General features: G+C 40.3%; 1 protein-coding gene across 2 annotated transcripts in view; it reads right to left on the reverse strand.

Annotated features, from left to right (window-relative positions):
• TXN2 (thioredoxin 2) overlaps positions 1–9,753 on the reverse strand; it is a 408,927-nt gene extending 399,174 nt beyond the window's left edge. The window contains exon 1 of one of the 2 annotated variants that reach the window (XM_044075328.1): positions 9,622–9,753. The gene's annotated coding sequence lies outside the window, so the exon portion shown is untranslated. The remainder of the gene's footprint in view (positions 1–9,621) is intronic. The other variant, XM_044075329.1, reaches the window with a different exon arrangement.
• Between the last annotated feature and the right edge of the window lie 6,673 nt (positions 9,754–16,426).

The following is a 16,426-nucleotide window of genomic DNA, read 5'->3' on the forward strand; positions in this document are numbered from 1 at the left end:
CACAAATTCTCCTTCATGATACATACCAAAGGTCCAAAGACATTATAGTCTCACTTTATTCTTCCCCTATTAGGTTCATCATTGAAGGGAAATGCCTCTTTGGCATATACCTCACCAAGAACCTAAAAGAGATTTGAGAGACCTCGATATTCCCCTTAGCAAAAGGATCTCAAGTCTCAGTACACTTACCTACACTGATAGACCAAAATCTCTATCCCTCTACTCAGTATCAGTCTTCTGAGGAGTGATCTCTGCTTAGCATAAGTGCCATGAATGACTTAGCTCTTTTGAACTCCTTCACCTAAACAGAACCCACAGCAAAGAAACACCCACTCTAGAAATGGAAACCCATATTACCATATCAACAATACCAGTCTGCACGACAAGTATCTAATAACACACATTCCCCATTTCTGGAATACCCTAACATACCAAGCAGAGTGCTTCCCTAGCTACCTTTAAAACCACTCTCAATGACATTGCAAGGGAGCTTAAATTTTCACCTCATACATACTACAAAATCGAATTCAAGCATTCCTTTCAAATATGTGCAAGCATCATGGCACTACTGATTGCAAAGGTATATTTCCCCTCTGTCATATCAGTTTTATATGGACCATTTTTTAAATTAAAAGGGCACTGTAAACGGTATCAATCAACAGTCCATACAAGTAAACTTTATCCTTCAACAGCATCACTGAAGAGATAATTTGGGAATGTGTCCACTGAATTTAATGGACATGCCCTCTTGCAAGCACAACGGAGCATCCAATCAAGTCTATGGATGCATACCCACCCTATACTTATAGTAATGGGGCACACAGCCTCCCAATAGTACTGGGTGACGTGGCTGAGTTTCTTGAAGGTCTCCTTGTCCATAAGCTTAGTAAGAATCTACATTCCCAGTCAATGATGCCCAGGACTCTGCCATCCCTAAATTATTGTGTGTGCTCACTTTCCTAAGCCCTGAATCGTGTACATGTGCATATACCTCTGTGTGCCTCATAAATGTCCAATGGCAAATTCAGGACCTTTCCATTCTTTACAGTCTGCTTGTTATAATATGCCTTGTCCTAAAGTCTTGCTATTTTTCAACAACATGCTGCAATTTCTTATGTAAGCTTTTGCAAATCTTGTCGGAGTATTCATCTTCAATAAAAGCTCAGTGGGAAGTTTGCAATGCAGGAAACAAAGACTTACAGTAGTACCTTCAATTAACACTGGTGAAAACCACTTATACTCACAAGTGAGTAGATATTGGCTCGGACATTAGGTTCATATGAAAAAAGTTATTTATATAATATACAATCTATGAAGTTTCCCAATCACAATTTTTATTTTACATTTAAACAATTTTCTGTGAGCCTTTGGTTGCATATTTCCACCTGTAGATAATCCATCAGCTATACATACAGATGTTTTCGTTTTAACACTGAAATTCTACAGCTTATCTCATTAATTCCCTTCTACTGTTACTAAACAACCTTTGGGCAACCCATGAAAACTTAGCCATAAGAGGATCAGCTTTTTTTTTAACTCCTTTAAAATATTTATTATCACAATGCTTCCTGGACTCAAATACATAAAATGTCATAGTCTAACTGGAATTACTGATCACAAAAGTGCTATCTATAAGATAATCCTACTGCTACCCAGCAAGTCACTGTGGTACATTAATCTAAATGTTACTGTATATACTTTTTTTCAGAGTGGTGCTCTCCCTGTAACCCTAATGTAAGGGCCTGGCCGAACACAACCAACTCTAAAGGTCTTGGAGACTGTACTGACAGACAAAACAGAATAAATGCATTTACTTTTAATCTAAGTCAGTGCAACTACAGGAAAAAATACATATAGGGGGTGTGGGGGCAGAATACTCATATCAGGGGATACAGGAGGGAACAACTTCCCTGAAGAAATACATAAACACTGTCGTTTACATACAGTGCCAACCAGACGGCTGGCAGGGCAACATATTCATTGGGTCCCATGTCAATAATCTCATGTAGACCCAAATAATAACTTATGTGAACGTAGCAATACATTTGACCCATGCTTATTCAAGTCCATGGTTTCATTTCATTTTGTAGCCAGTTTGGGTCAATATATGATATGCAGATTTCCCAAATGTTCATAATCTTTTCCACAACAAATATATAGACAAAATGAGAGCTGCCTCAACCAGTACCTTCTACATTTTGTTAATAAAGGCAATTCCAAACTGACTGAAGTTTCAGCACCTTCTTTTGTTTCTGCTTTCTACTGGACTGTCTCGATTCCTTTATCAAGAATGTCAAATGAGATAATGTCCCAAAGTTGTTAATTCAAGCCTGACATAGTATCTAAACATTACTCTTTTGTCATTTTTTATGCCTAAACACATTACCAGCTCCTTCAAAATTCATCTTACTAAGTAAAAGAATACCTACTGAAAACACTGCTATTGCAATCTAATGATGTTCGTCGTCTCCCATTGCTGCAGTCCTGACTAATGGGTACTCCGCTGCCCACCATCGGCCTGAATACCAAAGGGCTAGATCTGGCGTCGGTCATGGCGCCAGAGACTGACGTGGTGTCAGTATAAATGCGCATGACCGACGCCATAACATCAGTCTTTCTTGCCGCATGGTCCTGAGCAGAAGCAGAATTTGCAAGTGCCGTTCGGCGTTCTGGAATTGTCGGTTTTCGAGTTTCAGACCGGAGACCAAGTTGGGCTAAGTACCCCATTGGGGACATTTTTTTTTTTTGTCTTTTTCTTGCCTCAGTATTGACGGATGTCAGAAAAAGTTAATAACTGTATTTCTTGTGGGAAACAGATTCCTCATAGGGATTACCATTCACTCTGCATTCCTTGTTTAGGGCCTGAGCACGACGTTGTTGGGTGTCGCTTTTGTGCTACTTTTAATAAGCGTACTATTAAACGTCGGTTGGACTGTGCTAGGCTGGTGTTTGGTAAACGTTGTAATTACAACATGCTGTCGGATTCTCCGACGACTGGCTCTTCTAAGAAGCGCAAAGAAAAGTCTTTGCAGTCCAAGCAGGATGAGGCGTCCACTCTGGACGTCGGTCCTGTAGAACCACTGGCTGCTTCAGTGGCTCTTTCTGACAGTGTACCAGAGTGTCAAGGGGAGCCTTTGTTACTACAGGGGGTGGCTTCTCCTGTGTTAGGCCAGGGTGAGGGTGCTCCTCTGTTGTCTGTGGCTCCCTCCCCTCATAGGGTGGTTAAGCCTCCTCCTTCTCAAGGCAAAGGCCATTCTAAGTCTAAGTCTGCCCTTGCGGGTGCTTTTCCCCAGGGTCCAGCTCCTAGGAAGCACATGTTAAAGATGGCTGAAGATTTGATTACTTTAATTAGGGGTTCCATGCCTCCCCCTGAGAAGAGGCCCAGGGTAGAGACAGAGTTGGAGAGTTTGGTTCAGTCTTCCAATGACTCAGATTCCTCTGTGGAAGACCTTCAGGATTTCCCTCCCTATTCTGATTCGGAGGCTGAGGATGCTTCTCCCTCTGCGTCCCCTCCAGAAGATTTTTCTTTCTCTGAAACTTTGCATTCCATGAGGGAACATTTCAAATGGGAAGGCCAGGATTATTCTGATTCTCGTAAAAGGCTGAGAGAATTTTTGTTTTTGCCTCAGCACAGGCCCTTGGCTATTCCTCCTGTACTGGATGTTGTTCAGGATGTATTTTCTGAGGCTGCCCTTAACCCGGATTCTCTGCCTCCTGCCCCTGTTAAACCAGATAGATACTACAGGGTTCCGGAAGCTCACAAGTACTTGTTTAAGAGCCCTAGGGCTGATCCAGAAACTATTTCTCAAGGCCCCAAAGGTGTTAAGGCTTCTGTGGTTAAGAATCCAGTTCCTCTGGACAAGGATGCTAGGGCCCTGGATAGGTGGGGTAAAAAACTGTATACCTCTTCTACTTTGGCTATGAGGGCTTTAAATTGTCAGTTTCAAATGCTCAGGTATCAGAATTTTTTGTTAAGTCAATTGAAATGTAAAGTAGATGCTTTAGCTGCAGGTATTGACTGTAAGGAGCTTCAGGATTTAGTGCATGCTTCAGACCAGGTTGGTAAGCATTCTTTGCAGTGTGGTTTTGATGCTTTACAAGCTTCTTCCAGGGTGGCTGCTACTAGTTCTGTTGTTCGCAGACATGCCTGGCTTAAAGATCAGTCCTTGTCAGAGCATGTTAAAGCTCGAATTATGGATGCTCCTTTGCAATCTGATGTTCTTTTTGGCCCTCCAGTGGAATTAGTTTCGTACAGAATGGGGGAAAAAGCTAAGTCTATGCAGACAGTTAAGCAATTTTACAGGTTCAGCCCCCTAAGTTCAATAGGAATTGGCCTGCTAAGGGATGGTCTTTTCCCTCTTCGGATTTTCATTCTAGGGGCAAGTCGAGGCGTGGTAGAGGTAGGGCTTCCTTTCAGGGCCCTGTTACTTCTAGGTCTTTGAGTTCTTCTACCCCTTCTGCTGGGGAGGGCAGGGGTCAGTCCTTTCGGAAGCAGACCCAATGACCTGTGTCTTCAGCTGCCGGACTCTGCTTTGCTGGCAGCTCCTCTGGGCGGAAAACTGGGACTTTTCAAAAGGAATTGGCATTTGGTTACCCAAGACGAATGGGTGTTGGACATTATAACTCGAGGCTACAAATTTTATTTTCACACATTCCCGCCTTTCAAAGGTATGCCGGATGTGCCTCATCAGCAAAGACTGGAAGCACAGGCACAGATTTCTTCTCTGCTCCAGTTGGGAGCAATACAGGAAGTTCCTTCTGCGGAAAGGGGCACAGGGTTTTATTCCGCCTTTTCTTAGTGCCAAAGAAGGGAAATACTTGGAGGCCCATTCTGGATTTATCCATTCTAAACACCTTTCTGGAAATTCCAAAATTCAAGATGTTAACACTGCAACAGCTGTTGCCTATGCTGGGCAGGGATCACTGGATGGTGACTTTGGATCTCAAGGAGGCCTATCTTCACATTCCTATCAGGCCCAGTTGCAGGAAATTCCTGAGGTTTCGGACTGGGAATTTGCATTATCAGTTCTCTGCATTGCCCTTTGGCTTATCTACTGCACCCAGGGTATTCACAAAAGTCCTGGCTCCAGTAATAGCTTTTCTCAGACTAAAAGGAATTCAGATTTATCCTTATCTGGACGATTGTTTGATACTGGCTCAAGGCAAGCACGAACTACTTCGACATCTGCAGTATGTGATGACAGTTTTCAGATGCCTGGGGTATTCTGTGAACGAAATAAAGTCCAGTCTAGTACCCTCACGAGAGATGTGTTTTCTGGGTGTGAGACTGAATACAGCGACTCAGATGGCATTTCTTACCCCGGACAAACAAAGAAATCTTCACCAGTACTTCCTACAGCTATCAGTACTGTCCAGGCTGACTGCAAGGACAGTCCTTCAGGCCTTGGGGTTCATGGCATCTTGCATTCTAGTACTTCCCAATGCCAAACTGCATATGAGGAAGTTACAATGGTATCTCAAAAGCGTTTGGACTCAACACAGCCACGATTTGGACACTGTCATTCGGATTCTTCCTTGCATTCAGAAGGAATTTGTGTGGTGGGCTCAGGAATGTCACCTAAACAAGGGACTCTCTGTGACCCAACCAGAGGCAAGTCAGATATTAACGACATACTCGAGTCAGCCTGGGGTGCTCATTTCAAAGGAAAATGGATTCAAGACCTTTGGCCCCCGGAGTTGCTTCACTTGCATATCAATATGAAGGAGATGCTGGCAGCTCAATTTGCCTTAAAAGCATTCAAGGATCTACTTCGACCGGGACTGGTGTTGATTCGAACAGACAACACAACTGTCATGTGGTACATCAACAAGCAGGGGGGAACTCATTCTTACCCTCTTTGCAGACAAGCAATGCTGTTATGGGAAACTGCTTTGAATCTGCACATCACTCTTCGAGCACAGTTTCTGCCAGGGGTACAGAATTCATTAGCGGATGTTCTGAGCAGGCAAATGGTGGATCCTCACGAATGGAAGTTGGATCCTCAGGTGTTTCGTCAGTTGACCATGGCTTGGGGAACTCCAGACATAGATCTGTTCGCTTCTCCTCTGAATTTCCAACTACCTCTGTTTTGCACATGGCTGTTTCATCCGAAAGCCTGGAAAATAGATGCACTATCCTTCAGTTGGAGCAACCTTCACGTGTATGCCTTTCCTCCTCTGCCTCTTCTTCCAAAAGTCCTGTTGAAAGTCAGGAGGGACAAACCGTGCATGATCCTTATAGCACCGGATTGGCCTCGTCAGCATTGGTACCCTCTGTTGAGGAGCTTAATTCATGGGACCCCTTGGCCATTACCACGGATTCCTCACTTATTGTCTCAAGAAAACAATCATTTTCTCAATGTCAGGGTGCAATCCCTACACCTGACAGCCTGGCGGATTCAGTTTTAGAGAATGAGGGCCTTCAGCTCCCTCAACAAGTTTTGGATGTTCTTTTGGAAGCCAGGCGTCCTAGTACTCGAAAAGTTTATGCTGATAAATGGAAGAGATTTTTTCTTTGGAGTTCAGCTGAAGGCTTTGATGTCACATTGCCTGATTTGAGTTGTACTTTGCAATATTTGACTATGTTATTGGACAAGGGTTTGTCTTTCTCTTCTGTTAAAGTGCATGCTGCAGCTATTTCTGCTCACTATGATGGTGACCCTCCTTTATTTTCACATCCATTGCTTAAACAGTTTCTTAGAGGGCAAAGAATATAAGACCCCCACGGAGGGCTCCTACTCCTACTTGGGATCTTAATTTTGTTTTGGAAAAGCTGACTCTGCCTCCTTTTGAACCTGCAGCTACGGCTGACTTGAAGTTGTTGTCTTGGAAGACTGCTTTTTTATTGGCTGTTACTTCTGCTAGAAGGGTATCTGAATTACAGGCTCTCATGGCAGTGGAACCTTTTCTGATTTTTCACCGGGACAGAGTTTCCTTGTACTAATCCTACTTTTCTGCCTAAAGTGATTTCTAATGTGGCATTGAACCAATCTATACATTTGCCTACTTTTTATGCTAACCCCCAAACTGAAGGGGAAAAAGTTTTGCATTCTTTGGATGTACATAGGCAGTTACGATATTATTTGTTCAGAACCAAAGAGTTCAGAAGTTCTCAACAGTTATTTGTTTCGTTTGCTGTGACTTCACGTGGAAAAGCTGTCTCGAAACAAACTATTTCCAAGTGGATTGGCCATTGTATTGCTTTTTGTTATTCTCATCATGGAAAGGAGGTTCCAGTTGGGATCAGGCCTCATTCTACTAGGGCTACGGCCACATCTACTGCTTTTTTAAGAGGGGTAGCTACTAAAGACATTCTAGAGGCAGCTACCTGGAGTTCTGTACATACCTTTACAAAGCATTATCATTTGCCTCTTTATTCTAGGTCTAGGGCTGGGTTTGCCACTGCAGTCTTACAGGGCATGTCTGCAGCTCCTCAGGCTATTTAGTTGACCAACCTCCCTTTTTTTCCGTTGCTCTGGGATTCTATCCATTAGTCAGGACTCCAGCAATGGGAGACGAACATAGTACAGTTTTGTACCTACCATAAATGTAGATGTTCGAGGATCTCCATTGCTGCAGTCCAATTTTCCCTCCCTCCTTCCCCCTTTTTCTTTTTAGTTTGGGGTTTTTGGGTGGTGTTTTTTTTTTTGCATTCTGACGTCTGAGGCAAGAAAGACTGATGTTATGGCGTCGGTCATGCGCATTTATACTGACACCACATCAGTCTCGGGCGCCATGACCAACGCCAGATCTAGCCCTTTGGTATTCGGGCCGATGGTGGGCAGCGGAGTACCCATTAGTCAGGACTGCAGCAATGGAGATCCTCGAACATCTACATTTATGGTAGGTACAAAACTGTACTTTTTTCCTTCCTTTTTGCTCAAATTTGCACTCTATGAAGAGAGCAGAACTATTCCATTACTAAACCCCAATTCTCTACAGTTTGGCTTGTGCTTTACATTACACTTGTTATTCTTATTTCACTATCATTTGTTTACAGATAAGAGAACTGAACCGATTACCTTTTCAGCCATGACCTACACCATATAGGTTATAATGACAAACATAACATAATAAAAACAAGCACACCTCATCTTCCCCGCAAGCAGTATGTTTGCGAACTCAGTGTTAATGACAGCAGACCTGAAGGATTTGGCAAATAGGAATACTTGCAAGCTGTCCCTCTAAAAAACAATACAAAGTTATTCTGTTCCACATAGTCTTGTATTAACTTTATTTAACTGATTGCTGGTAGTCTTTTGGTCAGTAGATAGATAATGCTCTATCAAACAGCACACTTGGAAATCTTGCAAAAACAGCCCAGTGGCACATGAACCAGGAATAGCTTCTCTCAGAATATCCTGGGAAGGAATACTATATTTATTTTATAAGCAGTAACGAAAACAGCATGTTAGCTCCATAGTACCCTGACTGTGACTCATACAATCCAGGTTCAATCAGCAGACTGCTGCAGCAGCTAGAAGTGGAGGGGACCAATGAGCATTCAATGCCAACTAGCCCATTCTGGAAGGGGGAAGATGAGCCAATTGCTGCAGTGTTAGCACCAGCTCAAAGAAAGCAGCACAAGACTTACAGCACAAGGTGTGGAATGTGTGCTTAGCACAGTGAAACTGGTGACCGTAATCCCTTCTGCACACGTGGAACTGTACTGTGGGTTTGCCATGGTGACGTAAGGTGCATGCATCAGTAGTCGAGCCAAGACATGTCCAGTTCTATACAAATCATCCACCCACCCACTTTCCACTGAACAAACAGTAAGATGAGTAGCTGCCATCAGGTAGTTCTACAGTTTGGAGGCAATTACGATCCATCCCTGTGGCAGAAATGACCTAAAAATGGAGGGGGTAACAAGGACAGATGATTTCTCTGCAGCACCACGGATGACACTAAGTGAAGTCCTGAGATCTACCAAAAGACTTGGGAGTGGAAGAAACACCAGCCATCCTCAAGATCCTCTCATCCCTTTCAATCCCAGCTGATGTTAACATCGGTTTGAAACCACCAAGTAAACTTCATCTTGGGGACAAGGGTGTAGTCAGAATTTTAATTATGCACTCACAGCCCATCTCATATTCAAAAATATGGACACCTCGCTACAAGCTGATCCTTAGACACTAAAGAAACGAAAAACCCTTATCAAGTTTTGCTCCTAAACCATTAAAGTATTTTCAAACAAAGCATACTTTTTTTCAAGCAATTTCACTAGTTCAGACGACTATAGATATGTCTGCCTCTATGAGCCATACTTTTTTCTGACAGGTGTTCGCAGAGGAAAAAAATATTGCATTCAGCTGCTTGCACGAAGCACATCTGGTTACAACTTTGGGGAGTACGGTACTGACACGAGAATAATAGGGGTCAAGGTCAGTTGGGGAATGATCCACGGAAATAAATGAAATGCTCCGGAATAGAAAACGTGAAGTTTAATAGGAACTCGGGACAAAAGAATCCGGCAAAGCACTCTACTAGAACTTCACTTGTTGCTATTTTAACTTCTATACTTATCCCAGGGAGATGGGGTCGTACCTTCAGAAAATAAAATACAAACATTTTCACTGTTTAAAATCTAAACGGACCATGATATTTTATGCAACTGCTTACCTTCAAATTGCAAAAGTATCTTTTCTCGCTTTCTATGAGTTAATGAAAATACATTTAAATCCCGTACCTGCGCGTTTGACCTTTGCGACTACAAAATAACTTCCTGTTTTTACGTCAGTACGTGTTGCGTTTTGATATCACACGTTTGATGGACAGTAAACTAGAGATGTGGTGGAGGCAGTGGTGCAGCGGCTAGCGTTGCCGCCTCACAACAAGAGGTTCTGTAGTTTGATCCTCGGCTAGGTGTCTTCTGTACGGAGTCTGTATGACCTCCTTGGGGCCGCGTGGATGCGCTTTGGTTTCATCCCAAAAACATGCTGTAGGTCGATTTGATACTCTAAATTGGCCTATGTGTGAGTGTGCATCCTGTGGAAGGCAGGGCGCCGGGCTGGCAACTCGACACTGTAAAACTCCACTGCCAATCTTGAGCGGACACCACCCCTAACCGGGAACCGCTGAAAGAACTTATTCGTAAAGCAATATTTTGATATTGTCTGGAATTAAAGATAAATAATGATAGTAAACACTTAAAACCTTTATAGTATGCAAATGGAACAATGAAAACGTCATGTTTTGCGTCATTCCGTTATACACTTACTACATATGAAGATGAACGGAGTGTAGAAAGCTATTGTTCAGGGAGATTATTTTTACAGTTGTAGCTACAGTAATTTCCTCTCTTTATAGTTGAGTATCATAAAAAAAGCTGAGGGAGGTAGCAGGCAGTTAGATGTAAAACAAAGCCAAAAATAACTGAGGCTCAAAGCCCCAAAGTTAGGGACAGTTATTAAATCACTTAAAATGTAATAGAACAATACGTTTTTTCATTCACATACATTTTTAGGACTGACTGTAATCTTCAGTAGCACTATCCAGTATTTTGCAGAATGCCTTGATGTTACAGCCTGATACTGTACCCTATCCTTCATAAAGTATTTGATTTTTTGGTAATTGGTGGATGATTACAGACGGTTTCTTAACACTTTTTGTACAGAAAATGCATCCTAATGCAAGATCGATTGTTCAGTTAATTTTTAAGTGAATTGGAGTACTATTTAAAAAGTGTCATTGATTTTGGGATTTTGCCCCAGCTATTTTTAGCTTTGTCCACAAATGTTGAGTAAAGAAGCTGAGTGTATGACTAAAACATCCTGGTTATTTAAGAGAATGAATTCAAGACAAAGCTAAAAATAATGCGGGACACAAAAGCCCAAAACCAGGGACAATTTAAAATATTATTCTTATTTACTTAAAACATTAATAACAAACATCAATGTTAATATTAATAATAAAGCATTAATAGAACAGCAGGTTTTGCATAAACCTTCATTTTCTGATCAGTAAAAAGCATGAAACCGGTTAATATCTTTTATTTTTATTTAACATTAGTTTGCTGGGGTGCTCCCAACTGGGACATAGTCCATTTTCAGCGGAGACCCAGGGAGAAATGCTCCAGACGCATGTCTTTGGAATGTGGAAGGAAACTGGAGCACCATGAGAAAACACTCGCAAATGCAGGGAGGACATAGACTCTGCACAAAAGGCACCCCAACTAAGAATCGAACCGGAGAACGTCTTGTGAGAGGACAACGCTAACCACTGCACCGTCCATATTTGACATTAACAACTTATTTAATCCCTGGTGATTTACCAGAAAAATCAAAAATATTTGATGAACATGGCAAAAAATATGAAGCAAAGTACTGAAAGTTCTGCGAATCAGCAATAGCTGAGCGGTGTGACTGTAAATTATGTTAGGTTAAAACACTGCTTATATATCCCAAGGTTAGACAATTAGTTAAATTGGTAATGGGCTTTGCATTAATTCTGAAGCCAGTGCTGACTGAGTTTTTCCAGTAAATGTAAGAGTGATGGTCCCAACTGTGTTGTGGTGAAATATATAACAAACAGTAGATCCTGCACCTTGTGTTCCTTCTAATATGTCAAATTTTTTCAGGCTGCCATTTCTCAAAGTTGGTTTCTTATTTGAAAGTCTGTGGCTACTTTTCATGCCTTCTGTTCAAGGTCCTTGATGCTGAATGAAAGTTCATCTAATATATCATCATGCACTGACACCCTAGCTTAGCAGTTTGTGTGTAAAGACTCTTGTTAATCTTTGAAATACCAAACTCTTAATACATTTGACAAGAATAATCTGCTCACAATTCACAGGCAGAAAATTAACAAAATATTTTCTGCTGACTTTATAATTTGAATAAAGAACTGGGTAAAGTTGCCTCATGTCATAGATCATAAAGTTTACAAGACAAGAGTCAGTCTCTGGAAGATAATCACCCTTTCAAATATCCACTCATACAGCATTTCCTGCTTCCAGTCATCAGACTTTGGGGAAAAGGAAATAGGAGTACCATTCTGTTATACAGGTAATGAGAATATTACTCCAGAGGTGAGTAAAGTGTTCAGTAATAACTCTGTTCCTCCATGTGACAATGTGAGCTATTGCCAGCTATGCCAAGAGAAGTAGGGCAGTGGATGTGTAACATATGCCAGCACCGCTAGCTGGAATTTTGTGAAGAATTATATGTCATGTGTATATCAAACTGATTTGTACAGATGCTTGATTTGACAAATGTATTTGTAAAGCTGCATGTGTTAAAAATGGGCTTAACAGTGTGCCCTGCTGGACAGAAAAAGAAGCATACATGTATTGTAACTGTTTAAATGTATATGTTTTAACAGAGAATATTTGAAGAGAAGAGGTTAATCTCAATCCACCTAACTTTGAAAATTGTACAAAATAAAATTACTTAATTTAGGCCATAAAGATTGTATTCTGATTGCAGCCAGATACAAAATGTCTGGGAAAACAAACATTAGGAAGCCTTCTGTATTATTTTTAGCAGTGAGCTAATTGCTACCGGGGAAGGGTAGAAGTTTGAAATTGTTTTATGACTTCCAGAAGCTGCAACACATCTGAGCAAAGGTCTTTGTATGTGTATTATTGACACATAGGTTATAAATCCTGGCATTTTCTAGCAATGGGAGATTGCAAGGAAACCAGAAATCAGAGGACCAGATATATGTGATGTTCTTCTGTAATCCATCACTAACTAATATTTAATACTAGCTGAAACTGAAGTCTCAGAGCAGTCTGTTTTCATATCCTGACAAGGAAAGACCTCTCACCTACTTCATCTTTCTTTGCTGTAGTAAGTCAACTAAGGAATAGTAAATTCTTTAGATCAGTCAGGAAACTATAGTAGGATTAGTTAAGTATCATTTTTCTGTAACTGTGTGAACCTGCCTGTCTGTGTTATTTTAATATTTCTTGTGAATGAAACTCTGGTGTTTATTGTAAATAGATATTTTGTATTTTCATGTTCTTTTCTTATTTATTATTAAATATATTTAAACTTTTATTTGTAGCTGGTCTTTTAGAGAATATTTTAATTTGTGAGAGTACTTTTCAAAGTTAAAGAAAACTTTATCATCATTCAGAACTACACAGCAGTGTAGCTGAACAAAATTACAATGTCTCATTCTCAATGCAGGAAACTGAAGTCTCTTTGCACTTCAGTGCACATAGAGAAAATTTAATAAAATATCACAGTAGAAATTTAATAAGTAACAATTAGTAAGTAAAGTAGGACAGCAGTGACCCACACCCATCCCGGAACAGGAGACAAGGAACAATATGAAGGTAATATTGTCAAAGTAAAATTGAACTAATAGCAGCATATCTATGATTAGACTGAATTATTGCACAGTTTGTATATTGCACTTTACAGTCCTTCAGTTGTAGGTGAGTAGGTGAGCTATATATATTTGGTGACAGCTCTGGCCGCTCCTGAAAGCCTTGCTGTTTGGTCAGTATTACCCTTTATATTAATATTAATTTCACTCTATAATTGGGTACTTTTGCAAGAGCCATAGACTAGTTAGTTTTTGAGTGTCTGGTGGCAGTGTAACTACCTTATAGTCTGGGCAGAAGGGGGCATAGCTAGTAAATCTGTGCCAGCCTTTCCCAGGTGTGTGTGTGTGTGTGTGTGTGTGTGTGTGTGTGTGTGTGTGTGTGTGTAAATCAAATCTCAAAGAGTGTGTGTGTGTCAGCTGTTTGGAGCTGGGGCACGAAGCACTGGTTTCACCAAGAGAATGCTGGAGAACTTGGCATGGACACTCGGCTAAAGTCTCAACCCTATACTTGTGCCACTGGGGAGTCTTACTGGGGACCTGGATGGAGACAGATAGGGAAATCAGGACCCTAGATTGAGTGTGTTCCCTGTTTGCTCTTAAGGGAAATTCTACATGATGCAGAGAGCTGCATCTGGGAATACTGGGTGTATCCATTTTTGTTCCAAGTGAACGTCCCTCTCTGGTGTCATTAGTGAAGATTCAGGCTCCTTGATTACTGGCCCAGAGTTGGGACATCATACTCCAGTATGTATTATTTATTTGTTGGTGAAGATTCAAGTTTTTTGCTCAAGTGTTTTAGAAACATGATTTGTTTTGAGGAGGTGTAAGAGATCAAGAATGGTTTGGTTCTTAACATCAAGGAATGCTAGATATAAACCAGTGTGTAGGAGTCTGAAAGAGAATATGTGGTCAGAGCTTCAAGTTTGCCATGGTATCTGAGGGTTTTTAGTACTGTGATATTTTTAGTTAGGAACCTCTAGGGTCTTTCTAGCTCTTTGCTCTGTTTGAATAGATAGGAGAGGGAGTTGTTTTTGAAGGTGGTAAAATCTGTGATGAATGTATAAGTCTGCAGTGGGATATTGTCTATTCTGTGAGTGTGCTATCAATATTTGTGTACTAATTATTTGTATTTGTCTGTTTATAATGCACCATTGATGTGGACGGTTTATCACTTGCTGTAGCAACACCATAGCAGATGCTGAGCTAATGACAACACCCAGATTACAGCAATCAGAAAATGTAGTTAACCATATGTTTGGGTTAGTGCTTTGGAGACCTGAGAAGTAGATGTCAAACAGAAGTGGTCCCATTACTGATCCCTAAGAAATGCCACAAGGTATATTTTTGTTTTGTTAGGTAGCTTCTGCTACTTTAACTATATGGACATTATCAGTCAGACAGCTTATCTAAACAATCCTACCTTGTTTTGCAATTTACTATGGAGTTAACTGGTAAGAGAATTTTTAATTGAATTTATATTTTATTATTTATCAGTATTTTCACAGTTTGTAGGAAGGAACGGTAGCTTGTAGACAAGTAAGTAGATTTACTTTGATTTATATTTTGTTGTTTTACATTCAATTTTCACTGTTGGTTGTTAGAAAGGGATAGGCTTTAGACAGGCAAGCTCTAGCCATCCCAAGGGGCCTAGTCAACTATAAATTCACACAGACTGCAGAGAGGACAATCCAGAGCTTATCTAAACAATCCTATCTTGGTTTGTGATTTATTGATCTTTACTGTTAAAAAGAAGTGTGACTGCAAGCAATAGTGAGCGGGCGATGTAAAGGAATCACAGCTTTTGTCCGACTTTCAGAACTTGTACAGTCAGAACAACAACATTACTGTACATACCTTAATATTTAGTTGTATATTGCTTGTGTGATTTTTCTCATAGAATTTAAGTTCTCTTTTGAATTCTGCGGTTATTGATTTTTGATTATTCTTTTCTTTTATAATTTTTTATTCCTTTGAAGCTGAATATGGATTCCTTAAATGACTATGCCATTAATGATTTGCTAAAATACAAATGTCTTGTACAATGTAATAAATGCTATGCATATTTAAAGGTAACACCCAATAACACTGGTGATCTGTGTTTTTCTTGTTAAAAGCTGGATGGTTTGCTTACCATTTTTAGAAGCAAATCTAGACTTCCTGATAATGATTTCACTTGTGCAAATGGCACAGCTTGGAGAAATCTTATTACACATATTAAAGACTGGACTTGTGAGATAAATAATGTTAGGCAAAGAGCAAATAGAACACATTTAGGAAATTATGTGTCTATTGTCTGTAAAGATCATTCAACCTCTATGAAACTAGACAATGCCCCTGACAGCTTTGGAATTCTGGATGCAAGTATTCAGCAAGCGGAGGATTCAGAGTGTTTAGAAGGAAACAAAAAGAAGAAAGGAAGAAGTTCACAACAAACAAGAAGGAAGAAAAAGAAACTGATAAATGTCTGTAAAGTAAAGAACATACATACTAAAAAGGAGGCTGCTTTGTTATGTAACACACAGATTACAGGAAATTATAGCATTTTTCTAATTAGAAAACCTTCAGTCTACAGAAAAGGGCATCATTTTTCCAAAAGAGAAGGTAGGAAAAAGAAGCAATGGGCAGGTGAAAAGTAAGAAATCAAAACTGAACGTGGAAGGATTGAAGAACATTACTGTAAGAAAAAAGAAGAGAAAGACGGATGTTAACTGCATGGCTCAAGCTGTGGATGTACAAAGCCAGCTGGATGAGAACTGTATGTTTGCAGATTCAATACGCAATGAAAACAGTGGGATTAATAATACTAATAATGAAGATCATTCCTTTGTAACAACTGATAGAGCAGATGTTGCTGTATTAGAAGTTGAAGATTCTTTAGATCTGGTCAGAAAAGATGCTTTTGTAATTGGAGATTCTATTATTACAGGAACTGGTACTTACATTTTCCAAGAAAACAATGAACATCGAATAGTGTTATGCTCACCAGGAGCAAAAATAGAAGATATAAGACAAGCCTTGGAATGTCTTAATGCAAGGAAGTACAGATCTGTTTTTATACATGTTGGTACAAGTGATCTCATCCACATGGACTCTCTGACTGCTAGTAGGGAACTTACAGTCCTCTTAGATAGTACAGCTTGTACTGATGTTA

The sequence above is a fragment of the Protopterus annectens genome, chromosome 1.part1 (assembly GCF_019279795.1).
Source record: "Protopterus annectens isolate FY-2018-M chromosome 1.part1, PAN1.0, whole genome shotgun sequence".
Classification (NCBI taxonomy): Eukaryota; Metazoa; Chordata; order Ceratodontiformes; family Protopteridae; genus Protopterus; species Protopterus annectens.